Source organism: Monodelphis domestica, chromosome 6, assembly GCF_027887165.1.
Source record: "Monodelphis domestica isolate mMonDom1 chromosome 6, mMonDom1.pri, whole genome shotgun sequence".
Lineage (NCBI taxonomy): Eukaryota > Metazoa > Chordata > Mammalia > Didelphimorphia > Didelphidae > Monodelphis > Monodelphis domestica.
The window spans coordinates 130,575,752-130,593,120 of NC_077232.1; the positions used below are offsets into that span (position 1 = coordinate 130,575,752).

The 17,369-nt window shown below is 37.3% G+C and overlaps 1 protein-coding gene across 1 annotated transcript in view; it reads left to right on the plus strand.

Annotated features, from left to right (window-relative positions):
* Positions 1-17,369, plus strand: part of SHISA3 (shisa family member 3) — a 47,567-nt gene that overhangs the window by 16,323 nt on the left and 13,875 nt on the right. Inside the window, exon 4 of the mRNA XM_001373039.4 lies at positions 8,874-8,997. The gene's annotated coding sequence lies outside the window, so the exon portion shown is untranslated. The remainder of the gene's footprint in view (positions 1-8,873; positions 8,998-17,369) is intronic.

The following is a 17,369-nucleotide window of genomic DNA, read 5'->3' on the forward strand; positions in this document are numbered from 1 at the left end:
TGATGCCTACTCTAGTGTATGGAAGGGAGGGAGAGATATTTGGGAATTTTAATGTAACAAATGAATTAATTAATTTTTAAAAATTATAGATCATAATGGACATCTTTGAGATGAAACAAAGCTAGAGAGGAGGAACTATTTGAGTCATAGACAGAGGTGGAAGAGCTCTCAAATTTGTCTAGTACAACCTTTTTAGTTTCTGAAGCCCAGAGAGTTTTAGTAATTCAGGAGGCATTGTGGTTCAGTGGAAAGAATTCTGAACTTGGAAGCATAGGATCTGAATTTGAGTCCTGGCTCTGCTCATGTCAGTCAATCAATAAGCATTAATTAAGTACCTACCATTTACCAGCCACTGTGCTGAGTTTTGAGGAAAGGAAGAAAATGAAAAGGCAGTCCCGGCTCTCCAGGAGCTTTCAATCTAATGAGGGAAACAACATCAAACAACTAAACTATATACAATATGAATTAGAAATAATTCAAGAGAAGGAAGGAACTAACAATATGAGGGATCAGGAAGGACTTCTACCTATAGAAGCCTTTCATGATCATGTGGCCTTAGGTAAATCATATAACCTCTCTTGGCCTCAGTTTCCTTATTTATAAAATGAAGTAGCTGGACTACAGATGACCTCTGGGGTCCCTTCAGGTCAGCCAGGCAATAAATGTCAAAGCTAGAATTTGAAGATTTTCTAACTCCAACTCTCCCACCATAAGTAGATATTCTTCTTTTCCTTGTCCCATCAACCCCACATTTGATGGAGGAGGTGACAGGAGACTTTGAACTTTCTCTGTATTCAACAGGATTGGTAACATATCTGACTCTCATAGCAGTGAGTGGCATGAGATAGGATGAGATCAAAAGGGAGCAGAGACTTTTACATGGCTGCAGAGGAAAATCAGGTCTTTCCCTCATTTCTTTCTTTCTTTCTTTTCTTTTCCTTTTTCTTTTTTAAATCCATACCTTCTGTCTTGGAACCAATACTGTGAATTGGTTCTAAAGCAGAAGAGTGGTAAGGGCTAGGCAATGGGGGTTAAGTGACTTGCCCAGGGTCACACAGCCAGGAAGTATATGACGTCAAATTTGAACCTAGGACCTCCCATCTCTAGGTCTGGCTCTCAATTTACTGTGCTACCCAGCTGCCCCCCTCATTTGTTTCTATTAAGAAGCCATTACTTATTTTCTTCAGCAATACTTTGCTGATAAATCTTGTTGATTCTTCCTCCAAAATGTTTCTTGCATTCACCCCCTTGACTCTAGCACACTATTCTTATGCAGCTCCATTTTATCTCTCCCCAACAAAATTTCAACATCTTCCTTTTTAAGTTCTTGCTTTCCAGTCTTTCCATTTTTCAATACATCCTCCACAGGACTATTGAAATAATTTTGCTAAAGTGCAGGTTATATTTCCTTTGTTCTCAAGAACGGTCTGTGACTCTTCATTGTGTCCAGTATGACATACAAACTCTTCAACTTGACATTTAAAACCCCTCACAAACCATCTCCCTTCTGCTTTTCCAGACATTTTACATTACTTTCATTTGCACACTCTTGCTTTTAGCCAAACTGGTCTATTTGCTATCTCCTGGACTCAATATTCTATCTCTTCCCTCGTATCTTGCCCAGCTGTCCTCCATGCTTGGAATGCACTCCGTCATTATCTCTGCCTCAAAGATACCAAGTGTCTATCAAAACTCAGAGTATGTGCTACTTCCTAAAGGAATCCTTCCTGATCTAGCTCTCTTCCATCTCAAATTATTTTTTAATTATTAAATCTACTCACTTGTCTATATTGCCTAATAAAATGAAAGCTTTTAGAGGGCAAGGACTGATTTTAATTTCTGTTTTTGTTGGTCCTGTTTGTGGTGTCTAGTACAATCTTTGGACGTACTAATTCCTTAGTAAACTCATATTGGTTAGAAGTTAGTTGTATTAAAATAGCTGGCTGGAGTTAGCCTTACTTATCAATTACCATCTGAGTCCAGTAAACTCAAGCATTTTCCAAAGACATTTGACTCAATACAGTCTCATTCCTCAGTTGAGGTTATTGCTTCACTATGCGCAATAATGCTCACTGACTTAGAATTGTGTGGGGGAATTCATTTAGCTCATCATAAGATGTAGGAAGCACCACAGGGAATTTGAGGTATGTGATCTTTCTCTCAGCATCTAAGGCTGGAGCACCAGGCACCTGGAATAGCTCAGAACTTTGGGGAAAAGACCAGTGGGCTGGGAGCAATGGCAAGAGGGACAGATGAAGGAGAGTCAATGCAAGGCCATTAGAATGGGGTAGAGATCTACTGGGTTGCCCCTGGAGTGGACAGCCTCATTGCTGATTACAGGCAGATGGGATGACAGTAACCAGAGTGGAAGAAAAGCCAAAGGGTTCATAGACTTTTCTCCCCTGGATGTAAAAGCAAGAGACTAGGGTCTACATTATTATTTTTTTTTTGTCATTTCCAATCTCATTCTTCTCTTTGTTCTTCCAGAGAGAGTAATTTCATGACCTTTTCTCAAGCCTAATCCTCCTTCATTTTTCTGTAGTATTTGAGATCTTGATTTTCCTCTCTTTCATGGTATTCTCTCTTCTATGGATTTTTGTGACACTATTTTGTCTCTTTGTTCTACTAATCCTATCTGACCTCTCCTTAGTCTTCTTTGTTGGCACCATCATTTGTATTCGATCTGCTACCTATGGGTCTACTGCACTCTGTCGTGGGCCCTTTTTTCTTTCTCTACTGTCTTTCTTGGTGACTTCATTAGTTCGCATGGTATTGTTATCTCTATGCAGATAACTCCGGGATCTCTATAGCCAGCCCCATTCTCTTCTCTAAGCTTTAGTTCTATATCACCCATTGGCAAGTGGACATGACAAGCTAAATGTTCTGGAGATATATCAAACTCAACATGTCTGAAACAGGACTTATCTTCCCTCTTAAGTCATCCCATTTCCAAATATCCCTTTGTCTGTAAGAAGCACCATCAATCTTCCAGTTTCTGAGGTTTCGAATCTCCGTCTTATCCTCAACTCTCCATTTTCCTTCTCCTTGTATTTCTAATGAGCTGCCCAAGCTTACTATTTCTGATTCTCCAACATCTCTTGTACCCTGATCCTACTCCATATTCATACAACCACAGCTATAGTTTGCTCTGTCTTTCATCACCTTTAGACTATTCCATTGTCCTCCTAATTGGTCTCTCTGCTTTGCCTCATTTCAGTCCATATTCCATACAAATGGCAAAATGATTTTCCTTAAAATAGATCTGACCATATCACTCCTTCTACTCAATAAATTCCAGTAGCTTTCTATTTTCTCTGGCCTCAAATATAAACATTTGTGTCAGAATTTTAAAGTCCTTCATGACCTGATTCCAACCTTATTTTCCAGTCTCATATAGTTCTGCACACTCTCTGATTTAGCCAAATTAGCCTTCTCTATATACCTCATACATGGCATCCTGTTTTCCATCTCTGTGATTTTGCACTGACCATCCAACGTAACTAGAATGTATTCCTCCCCATCTCTAGCTCATAAAATCCCTCTTTTCCTTTAATTGCAGGGAAACCTTTTATCTCACCTAACCTAAGCTCTCAAATTGGTCAAACCTAAATACTTGATATTCCTTATGTATATACTGTACATATACATAGATATACACGTATATATTTATGTATAAATATATATGTCTCCTCCAATAAACTCTTTGAGAATATGGATTATTTCATTCTCTTTATAAATATGTGGTGACTAATTAATTTCTTGGAGCATCCATACCCGTTGTCAACATCTTTGGTAAATATGTAAATAGTTAGGACCTCTGAAATGAGTAAAAAATCTTGGACTAAATTTAATAGCACAGAAAAAACCTTATGTCAATAAAAATGAATTTAGGATTCCATATGAAATGGATCCATTTGACAGGGCTATGTGGTATAATGAACTCAAGGATGACTCTGATGCCCAAGGAATTCACTTATCTGATGGAGAGCAAAGAGACAGAGTTTATCAAGCAGCACGAGGAATGCCGGAGATGTGATGTGTCCAGTGTTTGGAAGTTTGGGGGGACTAAACTGTCTGAAGGGGCTGCCATCTTCAGATATACAGCCAAGGGAGTCTGAGAAAAGGCTGGCTTGAATCAACAGTACAAAGTTCTACAACACGATAAATACCAAAGGGAGGCTAAAGGGTTAGGCATAGTGATAGTTTAAAGTTCAACTCTAATGAAATAATTAGGAACTTAGTAGTAAAAGAAGAAAAGCCAAACAGTAACTCCTCAGATAGAACTGAATCAAATACCCCAGGAGAGCAATATAAAACACTGGTTCCTTTCTAGGTCACTTAGCATTATAAATGATAAGATATCAAAGCACCGATAAATTCACTAATCAAGACCGTAAACAATTAAAATCTTCCTCTAGATCCGGGAACGTATCAGAACTGCGGAGACAATGCCAAAAAGAGAAACATAAATTGAAGTCAGTTATTTGGATCTGGGAAGTGTTTAGGCTACCCAGCCAAAAGTCAGAGAGCAAAAAGTCTAAACTGAGCTGATAACAACCGATCATTAATTAGAACTGAAGCCAACTATCTCAGGCTAGAGAAATGTCTAGGCCAGTCAGCCAAAAGCCAGAAAGCCAAAGGTCCAAGTTGGGTTCATAAGAATTAATCATGAGGTGGAAAGTACTGCCCAAGCAGCCCCAGTAGGGCTTCGGAGCCCCTGGAAAGGGAAGGCTGGCCGGGAATACACGGCAAGGCTGTTTATGAACACGGTCATCAGAAAGGAAGGGCTCCTTTGCAAAGTCTGCTTTGGGGCCAAGGATTCAAACATAGGAATTAATCATCAGAGTCAAATTCAGGACTGTAAGATAAACTGAGCAAAACATCAGATTACACGTTAAGATGCTATCTCTAAGGCAAGGGGTTTTCCCACTTAATTGAGACCAGAATATAAAAACAATATGATTCCAAAGGGGAGGCAGGAAGATGCAGTGGAAGTAATCATGGTGATTAGAGAAAGAAAATGGGCTTTCAGGAAAATGGATAATTTTGTGGTTAAAATCACTGAGAATGAAAGCAATTAATTAGAGAGGCAGCTAATGCGGTGGACAAGAGGGCCAGCCTTGTCCTCAGGAAGATACAGTTTGGAATCCTAGATGATGGATGATAGGCAAGCCAGAGGATTTCTGGGAACCTCAGTCAATTCTAAGAATGTAAATTATGGAGAAGTTGAACTGTATTGGTGTGAAGTTTCCACATACTGATGATTACTATGGGTCCATATCATTTAGACAGTCACCACCACAACCCAAATCTCCCAAGTAAGCACAAGATAATAGTCCAGAAATCATAGAAAATCTCTAGGTAGTCACCATATACTCAGATGAGGAAGTAATGAGTTCTAGGACCTTTATGGTTTATTTTTTTTCTAACCCTTACCTTCTTTCTTAGTATCAGTTCTAAGACAAGAGAACAGTGGCAAGGGCTAGGCAATCAGGGTAAAGTAACTTGCTCAGGGCAACACAGCTAGGAAGTGTCATATTTGAACCCAGATCCTCCTAAGTCCCCTCCAGAGCCTTTAGGTTTTGGCAAAGTTTTATCACCTTTAAAAAAAAAAAAAACCCTTCAAACTATTCTTATTTTATATTTAAGGTCATTTCTTTTACTATTAATCTAATAAATTAATAATAATAAATTTTCTAAAGTAAACTAAATTAATAATAAAATATTAAGTGTTCCATGCTAGGGACAGAAATTAAAAAGTGCTATCATCTTTGCCCTCAGGGACCTCACGGACTAGTGGGTGGTTGGAGATATGTGACAAATACATAGTTGAATATAATACATAGGAAGGTGAGATGGAGCAAGGCAGAAATCCATATAAAGTACTCAAGGAATATTTGAAGGGGGAGAAGTGTCTTTCAGCTACAGGGATCAGAGAAGGCTATAGAGAAGTACTGGTCCCTGAACTGAATCTTGAAGGAAGAGAATTCTGAAGGATAGAGATGAGGAGGGAATGTCCCAAACACAGATAGAATGTCAAATTTCTACTAGGTAAAAGCCAAGAAGAGTATATGGCGGGAAATAATACTGAAAAGGTACATCATGGACAGACACTTGGAGAAGAGCCATGCTTCCAGGGTTCAGGAGTGAGAGGGAAAAGGCAGAAAGAGAATGAGGAGGAAACAGTGTAAAAGCCAAGGACAGAGAGAGAGGATGCATAAAGAAGAGGCAGGTCCTGAGTATTGAAAGTGGAAGTTGTGAAAAGGGAAATGATTGGGAAATTTGGAAAAGACCCTAAGATTTAGGGATTAAGAGATTACTGAAAATCCTTTAAAAAGAAGTTTCAGTCCATTGATGAGATTGAAAGCCAAACTGCAAGGGACTGAAGAGTACAGGGGTAGAAAGGAAGTGGAGCACAAAGTGTTATTGTTCAGTCTGGTTTGACTCTTCAAGACCCTAGTTTTATGGTTTGTTTGTTTGTTTTTGGGCAAAGATACAGGAATAGTTTGCCATTTTCTTCTCCAGAGGATTAAGACAAACAGAGGTTAAGTGACTTATCCAAGTTCACACAGCTAGTTAATATTTCTGAGCTGAATTTGAACTCGGGTGTTACTGATTCCAGGCCAATGCTCTGTCCACTGAGCCATCTAGCTGTCCCAATTGTAGTCTTTTCTTCACTTTGTTGAAGTTTAGACAAGAAAGGTTTCTTAAAAATAGAGATGAAGAGAAAATGATGATTAGGATTACAGCTAGGAGAGGTCTAATACCTAGGTTGATAGATAGGAAAGAGCTTGGATGATAGCTTGAGGACATGGCAGGATCATGGGATGGTTATTTTAAATGGTATTTTATTTTTTCCCCTCTGGCATGTACAATAATTTCCAACTTTTATTTTTTTAATGTTTTGAGTTCTAAATTCTCTCCCTTCTTGGGATCTTCCCTCTCAGCCTCCCTTCTTTTCCCCTCCCTGAGATAGTAAGCAATCTGACACTTTTTTTGCATGTACAAGCACACAAAACATTTCCCCGTATTAGTCATTTTGAGGAAAAGATCTCAAATGAAAAAAAGAAGAAAGAAAATTAAATATAGTATGTTCCAGTCTGCATTCAGACTCCATCAATCCTTTCTAGGAAAGCAGAGAGCATTTTTCATAATGAGTTTGCAATTTCTTTAGACCATTGCATTGCTCAAAATAAGTAGGCTATTCACAATTGTTTCTCAAGAAATATTGCTGTCACTGTGTACAATGTTTTTGTGGTTCTTCTCATTACATGTTGCATCAGTTTCTGTAAGTCTTTTGAGCTCTATCTGATGCCATCCTGCTTGTCATTTCTTAGAGCACAATAGTATTCCATCACTCTCATATACACAACTTGTTTAGCAATTTCCCAGTTGATGGAGAATGAGGTGAGTTCCCAAGTATTTTTGTTAGCAACAGGGAAGAAACTATTAATTATGGAAAGACTGAAGTTCAGAAATATAGAGATCAATGTGAAAAATTCCCAATAGAAAAAATAAATAGTGAGATAAAGATCACAAGTCTTACCATTTAAAAGAAAAAGAGCCATGTCACCCTCTGAGAAGAGGAGAGGATAGATAAGATGTAGAGAGGTTTTAAGGGGAAGGAAGCCTACAAATATGTTGCTAATTTTCTCAGTAAAGTAGTTGGATTACATGAGAAAGAGTAGCATTTACTAAAGCTGGAAGGGACATATAATTTAACCTCTTCATTTCACAGAGAAGAGAACTGAGTTCAGGTGAGATTAATTGATCAAAATTAATTTACTACATACTGGTAGGGATTTGAGCCCAGATCCTCTGATTCCAAATCTAGTATTTTTTACTACACCATATAGTTTACTAACATAGTTGAAGAGGAGGGCTCAATAATTCTCCTTTTTGTACTTTAACTATTACTTATATTCTATAGCCTCTCTCCAGACACCCTTAACTGTCCAAACATGAGTTTAATCACCAGGTGATGTTACTGACCAGGAGAGTGATCCAGAATCTATGAAGTTCGACAGCTATTCACAGGTTCTGAATTCTACCCATTATCTGAGGAAGGTTTGGCAAATGTCAGGCTCTCAGAGAACTGACTATCTCTGTCCCTTAAATCCATCTCTTTGATGGGTGATATTGCTTGTCTTGTTAGACTAGAGTTCCAAAAAGACTCTTATGGTTCATATCCTCTTCCACAAAGAGACTCTATCCTTCTTCTTCCTGCTATGTATTTCATTCCAAAATGGCATAATGGAGTCTATTGAATAAACATTAATATATATACATATATATGTCTTTATTAATAACTAAAGAAGTAAAAGGAATAAAAATCAATTCTACTAAAACAACCATCATTCAGGATGCATGCATAGGCAACTGCCGACATTTTTGTCTAAAGGCAAGCCATAGAAAAACCCAGCAACACCATTTGAGAGATTAGATTCAAACCTCCTCCTGGCAGTATTGAACAGAGAGAGAATGGCACCCACTTACTCCCATCCTGGGTGATCTAGATCCTCCCTAGTCTTTAATGTATCTGTTTTGCTTCTCCATTGCTCTGATTTTGACATTTTGGACAATCTGGGTCAACACCATTTACTGATACTAATGATATCGCTGGGTTTCCTCTCTTCTTTTCCTTGTATACCACCAGCAGGTACAGAAGCCACACATTTCTCCATATATCTCTGACCTCAGTCCTTTATTCTTATATCACAGCTGGGTGAAGGAAAAAGATATCTCTGCCATTACCCCACGTGGGCTTTTCTGTTCTAACCCCCTTTTCAAATTGCAAGCTTAGCTACGTCCTCCCATCCCATCACTTGGTCGTGTTTATTGCCTTATTCTTGACTTTTCTACCTCTCACACAGATTGGAACCAGTCACACCCAATCAAGGAGAGAGGAGAGGGACACAGAGGATGGATGGGGCTATGTGAGCAAGTCGCAAAGAAGTAGCGGAAAATCAATTTTGTTCGGTGTCTTTTCAAGGACTGGTGAGGTTTTTATTTTTGTTACTGTTCTCTAAATCTGACACATTTTTTCCTGTATTGCTTGTTTTGTGTACTTTTCCATCTGTAACATGGAGCTATGTTGACTAATTGAAAATGCCTTTAAAACAACTTTTATATGAATGCCAGTGAACTTTCTGGATCTTCTCTCTGACTCGCATGGAATACCAGTTTCAGAGCTCTGGGGAGGCAAATAGAATCAAAGTATTTTTCTGCCTTGTCCTGACTGACCAGACTCAGAAACCATGGTGCTGGTGACAGGGAAGGAAAAAGGGAATGGAATAGTCTTTGAATTTCCAAACAGAATTAAGGGGAATATGCCCAATTGGTTAACAATTCCATAATTGACTTTTTAGTGAAATTCCCTAAAAGGAGTTGCCTAGCCTTGAAGGATATAAATGTTTGTATTAATAAAAAAGTGACTTTTTCATCCCAAGAATAGATTATAACACTTAAGCTAATAGATATAATAAAACCAATGAAGATATTTATTCTATCATCTACCTCAAACCAAGAATTTTTTCATTTGAAATGTATATATATATATATATATATATATTCATATCCCCAAATAGACATTTAGCTCCTATAGGGCAGGTCCTAGACCTCAAATTTCCCCATATCCCCTGTACAAAGCAGATAACCGACACAGATTTATTTGTTTGGTTAACTGTTAGATACATGTCTTATCAGACTAGCTGAATTGAGCACATTCACAATGGAAGGACCAGTACCTAGATGCTGGAAAAAAGGAAAATGGGAGCTGTCTAATTTCAACAGTTTTTAAATTCTAAAATAGCCTCATGACTATTCTTAGGATAGATTATCACCTGAAGACACACTAATCATGTTGTTTTCCCCTGGGATCCTCTAACAATTCCTGAATTTCAATATATGCTTTAAGATAAATAATGTATGTAAAGTGCTTTGTAAACCTTGAAACGCCATTTAAGTGTCAGTTATTCTTATCGAAGATGATTTTATTATGTCTTGGGACAAATATTTTCCCCCTGGAGGAATTCATTTCTGGTTTTCTAACCACTCTGTCAACAAGTATTTATTGACTGCCTACTCAGCACCAGGCTAGGTGAAATATAATGGAAGTCTATGGAAAAATAAGGTTTGATATTGTAAGGATCATCATTTATTTTTACAATTCGCACCTCAAAGTTCCCTATGGAGTAAATGATATGCCTGGGGTGTTTACCGATGGAGTAGGGATCTCACTATTTTTAAAATCTAAAATGATCTGCACCCATATTAAGATGCTATCAAATGTTCATAAACATTGAATGAACTTCAGTGCGGCTCTTTTAAGGTGAGATCATGTTGCCCAATAGATCTTGCCAGAAGACTGGATTCTGCAGGGAATGCATGTGACAACTGCTACCAACTTCTTATTCTTTTGCTACCCAAAAAAGGAATCAGCCAGCACACACCCGATCAAAGATCCTGGGATTTGGGAGTTGTTGAGTGCAGGTGCATCTGGCCAGCGGAATTTACTGGCATCACCTAAGGTAATGCTTCCATACTTCAAGGGACTGAGATTTGATCTTTATGAGTATTCCTTTTTTCCAGGGTAGGCTGCAAGTTTTCCCATAAATTAATAGATGAACTCCAAGCATTGTGATGGCTAAAATAATTCATCCTCTTGTATCCAACCTGGTGAAGTATCTCTCTTTGCTTAGCTAGCCTCATCTGCAAATAACTGCCACATGATCTGATTCTGGGTTTGGACTTGAAGGTTTTCCAGTTGGCTGGACATGCCAGAGCTTGTACTTGGTTGGTATAGCTTTTAAGAACTCAGGATGATTTTCAGATCAGGGTGAGGTACTGGGAGAGTTTGGACTAGAATGTAACAACTGACAAGGGGCAACCAAGCACCAATACCTGGTGTGTGTGTGTTTGTGTGGTGCATATACATATACAGAGTGTGGTGGTGCTTTCTGCCTTCCATAATTCCCTTCTTATGCCCTCTTCTTCTGTTTGTCTAAGGACTGACTATCCTGAGAAAGGAAAATGCAGCATAATCACTGAAAGTAGAAGTAAGAGCAACAGAAGGAAGGGTCAGGAACCCCATTCCCTCTTTCCCACTGAATGCATTTCTGTTTTAGATTACAATTTCTGTCCTGCTGTTCTGATTTTTGTTCGCTATCTTTCTTCCCACTTTCATTCTTTTCTAACTTGGCCCTACCACTGTAGTCCTGGGTTCCTCCACGTTTAATTTAAAATTTTTTAAATGTGTGAATGAGGGGCATGCATGCCTGTATGTATGTATATATATGTCTATATGTAATTTGTGTACACAGACACTTCTATATGAATTTGTGTAATAATTATTGATGTTTATATACATGTATATATAGTTTTGTGTTCATTTTGGTCACATTACTTTCATTGCCATGTATTTTACTCCTTTCTCATTCCATAGAGCCATCTCATGTAATAAAGACCCTCTTCTATTATTCTACAAACTCCTCCTTCATCTTAGATCTCCTCCTCACATTCCTTCCATTTTCTGGTGATTAATAGTTCCTAACTGTCTCCTGAGGATGCCACATCTCTTGGCACTCTCTACAGGGCTAATGAATTCCTAGTTCTGGCACTAGGCATTGGTTTGTGGAGGCATATCAGTGTCCTTTGTGACACTGTCACTATTAGTGGCAGCAGTTTTTATTCATTCAAACTTGGACTAGAATCATCTAAAGTCTAGTTCCTCTGGGAAAATCTACCAAGAACTCCAAACCCCTAGCTCTTAGAGTCTTGAATTATTTCAACATCTGTACCCTCCACAAAATCACAGTCCACTGAAATGAGCAAGACATATTTTCTAGGATCAGTAGAGTGAAACATTTTTACCATTCATGTATAAAGATTTACTTTGCATGTATGTACATATATTATTTATAAATACACTTATTTATATCTATATCTGTATCATTAGTTCTGAACAAAGTAAAACATGCCTGGCTGTGAAATATGGATGTATATATGTGTGTGTTGGTAAGAGAGTGGAAGGGTAGAAGGAGAGAGCACACTGTGAAGCACAACACATAATATGTGCACACACATATATGCACACACATTATCCACCCACATATCTATCAATTGATCTATTATCTTTCTTTCCCATTCTATTCCACTCAAATCCTTCATCAGTCAAATCAATCATGGCATAAATACACTGAATGCCCATTTCTCTCTTGTATTTGCTTGATGAATGATAATTTCTGGGGAACCCTTTTTGTTACTCATTTTGTATACAGCTAGAGAGAGATAAAACATTCTCAATGGACCTCGAGGAGGGCTAAACATCCTGGTATTGCCGTTTCTTCTCATGACAGAACGTGGCCAGCTTCACCATAGTGATGAGTGTGCAGTATGGGTTGAGGAGAGACTAGGAAAAACATTTCCATTGCATAGGAGAGACATTGTCTTATGTGAGAAAACATGTTTCCTGCCTAATTGAGGAAAGTGAACAAAATCTTAGAGATCAAGAGTATGGATTTTATTTTCTTTCTTCTCACACATAACCAATCTCTTAGGTCTCCAGTGATGGATTGGCATTAAAAAGGTTTAAGAAGGGACAGGAAAAGGCAGATGCATGGGAATATTTATTTATTTATTTAGAAAATTTTATTTAATTAGTCAATTTAGAACATTTTCCCTTGGTTAGAAGAATCATATTCTTTCCCTCCTCTCTCCCCACTCCCTCCCATAGCCGATATACAATTCCACTGGGTTTTACATGTGTCCTTGATCAAAATCTATTTGCAGGGGAATATTTAGAAGAGGAAGATGGTAGGAAGAAATATCTGCTAATAGATATCTAGTCATATTGATTATCAGATGTGATCTGGTGGAGAGAATCTTGTTAGTCAATGATCCTTAGAGGTAGGAGTTTGGGAACTTTATAAATAAACAGAAATACTACTTAGAGCAGGAGATTTTGGAAAAAAAAGCCAATGGAAGCCTTTAATTTTGATTGAATCTATAGCAGTGCACACAGCAACCTCTCCCTGCAGGCATATCTTGTCCACATCATCTTATATCTTATATCAGGTGGTTCTGATTTGCTAGAGAACTTCTTATAATTCTTGTTATATTTTCTGGCTATCAGAACAGCACTCAAACTATCCATTCTTCTCTTGCATTTAACTCTAAATTCATTAACTTTTTAAAAATATGATTGATAAATAAGAATTCACAAAACTTACTCTTTTATTATTTCCAACACATGCCTGAACCTCCAATAAAACTCATTGACCAAGAAACAGATTATATTTATCCTCTTCTCCATACCTTTTCTCATACTGTCCCTCATTTTGGTTTTTTGACTTGTCAAAGCCTATCTGAAATTCTACCCACTTCATGAAGTTATTTAAAAAAAAACAAACCAATCTTGCTTCACAGGGATCTTTCTCTTTCTACTCTTCCACTCTCTCAGCAATACACTTTGATATGATTATTTACATTCAAATCTTCTTTTTTTTTATCTTTTATGCATAAAATCAATCTCCAGAGAAATAATATTTGAATGTCATAGAAGGTCCTACCTCCAGTCTTTTGGCTGGTGGCCTTCTGCAATTCCACAGAAACAATAGGACTCTGGAAGTTGTTAAGAGTGTGAGAGAGGGCACTTGTGGCCTCCTCACTAATTTTCTGGTCAAGGATAATAGGGTCAACTTTACTCTGCTTGTATATGGCTGTTTTGAAGAGTGCTAGTCTGCATGCCAGACAAATGGATAATCAGAAAAAGGCTATCAGCAGGTGAAATGTGTCAAAAAGGGTTGTTTGCTCACTCAAGAAGCAGCTGTCTCCTTTCCTCCACTTTATGAAGCTCTCGTCCAAACTAAACAATCACTCAAACATTCATGTGTTCGGGTGGGGATTCTGATCTCATTTAATCCAGAGTAGTCCTCAAGAAGTACACCAAGGAATGATCACACATTCTAAAGGGAACACCCAAGAGTCATTCCACTTGCCAAATTATTGTGCAAAATCAGTCATCAACATTCAAAGAGTTGAATTTAGGACTAAATAGAGAATTTGATGAATTGGCAAGAACAAAAGAGATGGCTGGCACCATGCCCCAAAAGAGCAGAATGGGATATTTTCTGTATTTCAACACAAATCGTGTGCAGTTCTAGAGCCTGAGACAGAGCAGAAATGATTTTACTGCCAATATTTTTGGTTTGAAATAATAATGAATCACCAATAAGTTCTCCAGTGTTTTAATTGTCACTGGCAAATGATAAGCACAACATTCTTCAAAACTCAAGAGAATGGAGGCAATACCCAGAAATTCACCAATAGATGACACTATGCTGTTTCCTTTAGGAATTTACAGGTGAATACAGGTTACTAACAGTCAACTTGTGAGTTGAAGTTTTGATAGCTCTAAAGAATTTATCTTATTATTTCTAATTTGATACCTCAGATTTTAGTGTTTTCACATACTCATCACTTTCATTCACTGAACATGGAAACCTCATCAAGATCAATTTATCTCCTTCACAGAGTTTCAAAGTTATTCCTGGGGCTTGATTGGACAGGAGGACCTCCTTATGAGAACCATTTTGTGGACTTTCCAAGAATCTTTTAATTGTCTACTCTGTGGCCTATTTGAAAACTTTGTCATTGAATAGGAGAACTGGGCAAAGAAAATAAAGATCAATCTCCAATAAGCTGGACACTGATAGAATGGAATCATGATGCAGCTGTCCAGGGTTCCTGATACAGTCAATAGTTTGTTGTTACTGTTCCCGACAATGGAGTTAGAGATCATGATTAAAATATAGAAATAAAAGAAATGTAGTGCTTAGGGACAAGTTGGGATTCCTCCCCAAGAAGTCTCTTACTGGTTAATCTATAAAACAAAATCCAATTCATGCATTTACTTTTAATAGTCGGCCATAACCATTTTTCACTTTATGTCCTTAATGAATTTTTCTCTATAGTGAGCTGTCTTGTTTAACAACATGACTAGTGTGGAAATATGTGTCATCTGATAACATGTATAACCCATATCATATTACCTGCCTTCTTGGGGAGGAAGAAGACTTTGGAGGGAGGATGAGAACATGGATTGCAAAATGTAAGAAAATGATTATTAAAAATTGTATTGACATATAATCTGGAAAATTAAAATAATAATAATAATAAAATAGGTGTAGAATATAATCAGTTGGTTGAAAATAAAATTATTTAAGGAAATGGAGGATCAGGAAAAACAGAAATAAAACATTTCCCCATCAACCTTGGGCTTTGTCATGTACTTCTAAACTAGCACAAGTCTAGCAACAGTCCATCTCCTGCCTGAAGAGAAATTAGGCTCAGTATGGAAAGTTTCAGTACAAAAATATTGGCATCCAGTGATGAATTTTGGGGAACTTGTGACCCCTAGAATGTGTGTGTGTGTGTGTGTGTGTGTGTTTGTGTGTGTTTGGGAGGAGGGAACTTTTACATATTAAAATCTCATTCCTTGATAGAGTCTCTCTTGATTGGTAATCCATTTGATCTTTCTAGTAATTAATTTCTATGAGATGGGAGTTGGCAGATCCTCTCTTAGTCAGAGACATGGAGTGAGCACACCCAATATTGCACAAAACACTAATGTATGAAAAGGACTGGAAACCCAAGAAAAACACATCTTAAACTATATTGTTTCTTTTTTTTAGTTCCTTTTTAAAAAAAATGTAGAATATTTTCCCACAGCTATATGATTCATGATTTTTCCAACCCCTCTTCTCTCACCCCTCCCAGAAATGGCACTCAGTTCCACTGGGTTATACATGTATCATCTAAACTCTATAGTTTCAATAAAAAACCAACTTTTATTGTAAAAAAACCCCAACTTTCCTAAAGATGAAATCTTGAGGATGCTGTGTTCCTTGAAATCTGAGCTTTTTAATTTAAAAAACAAAACTATGACACTAAAAAATACTTTTCAGCCCATTCGTACTGCTGAGAGGTATATGGCACTGCATGTTACGTGGATGTTTTGGGGATAGATAAACCTTTAGGTTCAATGAAACCAGTCAACTTATGTGTGAATATCTGCAAGACTTCCATAAAATCTCTTGAGATAAAATCTCATTAATATATTTAGTCTTTTGTTTTTTAACCCCTGCCTTCTGTTTTAGAATAGATACGGTGTCAGGTCTAAGGTAGAAGAGCAGTAAGGGGTAGATAACTAGGATTAAGTGATTTGCCTAGGAAATGTCTGAGGCCAAACTTGAACCCAGGACTTCCTGTTTGTAGGTTTGGCTTTCTATTCACTGAGTCACCTAATTGTCCCAATTTATTTAGCTTTAAGCTTTGTGTATAAACATCGCAAACATGTTGGATCAGTTTGGTTAAGAAATTTATCAGTAAAGAAGGCTGAATAATTGGTGTCATGTAGATAGACAACCAATTGGTTGACAGGACGTATTCCTTTTTTATTAGTTTTCTTGGCATTGACTTTATGGAAACAACCCAAGTATTAGAGAATGATTTTTGTTATGAAATCAATTATTAAAATATATCCATTCACTTTTTACAAGTCTTAAAATAAAGTTTCCTCCCCATGTCACAGCTAGGTAGAGTAGTGAAGTGTTGGGATGGAGTCAGGATGACCCCTTTTCTGAGTTCAAATCTGGCCTCCGACACTTACTAGCTGAATGACCTGAGACAAGTGACTTAATTCTGTTTGCCTCAGTTTCCATAACCTATAAAATGAGCTGGAGAATGAAATAGCAAACCACTCCAGTATCTTTGCTGAGATCAAATCCCAATCAAATCCCAAATGGGGTCATAAAGAGTCAAACATAAATGAAACAACCAAAAAACAAACCACTGTCACAGGCTTTATGTTTAGAGAATTTTATTTATTTATTTGTTTTAGGACTGTGACCAGGCTGTTGTTTTTTTTTTTTTATTTGAAGGAAAAGGGGATACCTAGGGGAGAGGGCAGAAAGGAGAATGGAATCCAAATAAAATAATGTATGGCTTCCAAAAAGGGGGATCATAAAATTACACCTAATGGAAAAACAAAACCAAATGTCAAACAAGTGCCATGCTTTTAAACGAAAGTTTTCTAAAATGAAGAAAGACCTTTTTGTAGGAAATTGTTATTATTTTTCCATGTTGTAATCTAACCTCTGTCATCTAACTACCTCATCAAAATGTGTTATAATATTTTCATTCAAGTGACTTAAATTATGTAATGTGAAAATGAATAATAACCAGAAGACTGATGACTTCTATAATTCTTTTGAGAAATTCTATTGCGTAGGTTTGGTTTATTTGGACAGTATTTCCTTTAGTTAATGTAAATATGGGCTATAAGAATTAATTGTATCCAACATCATACA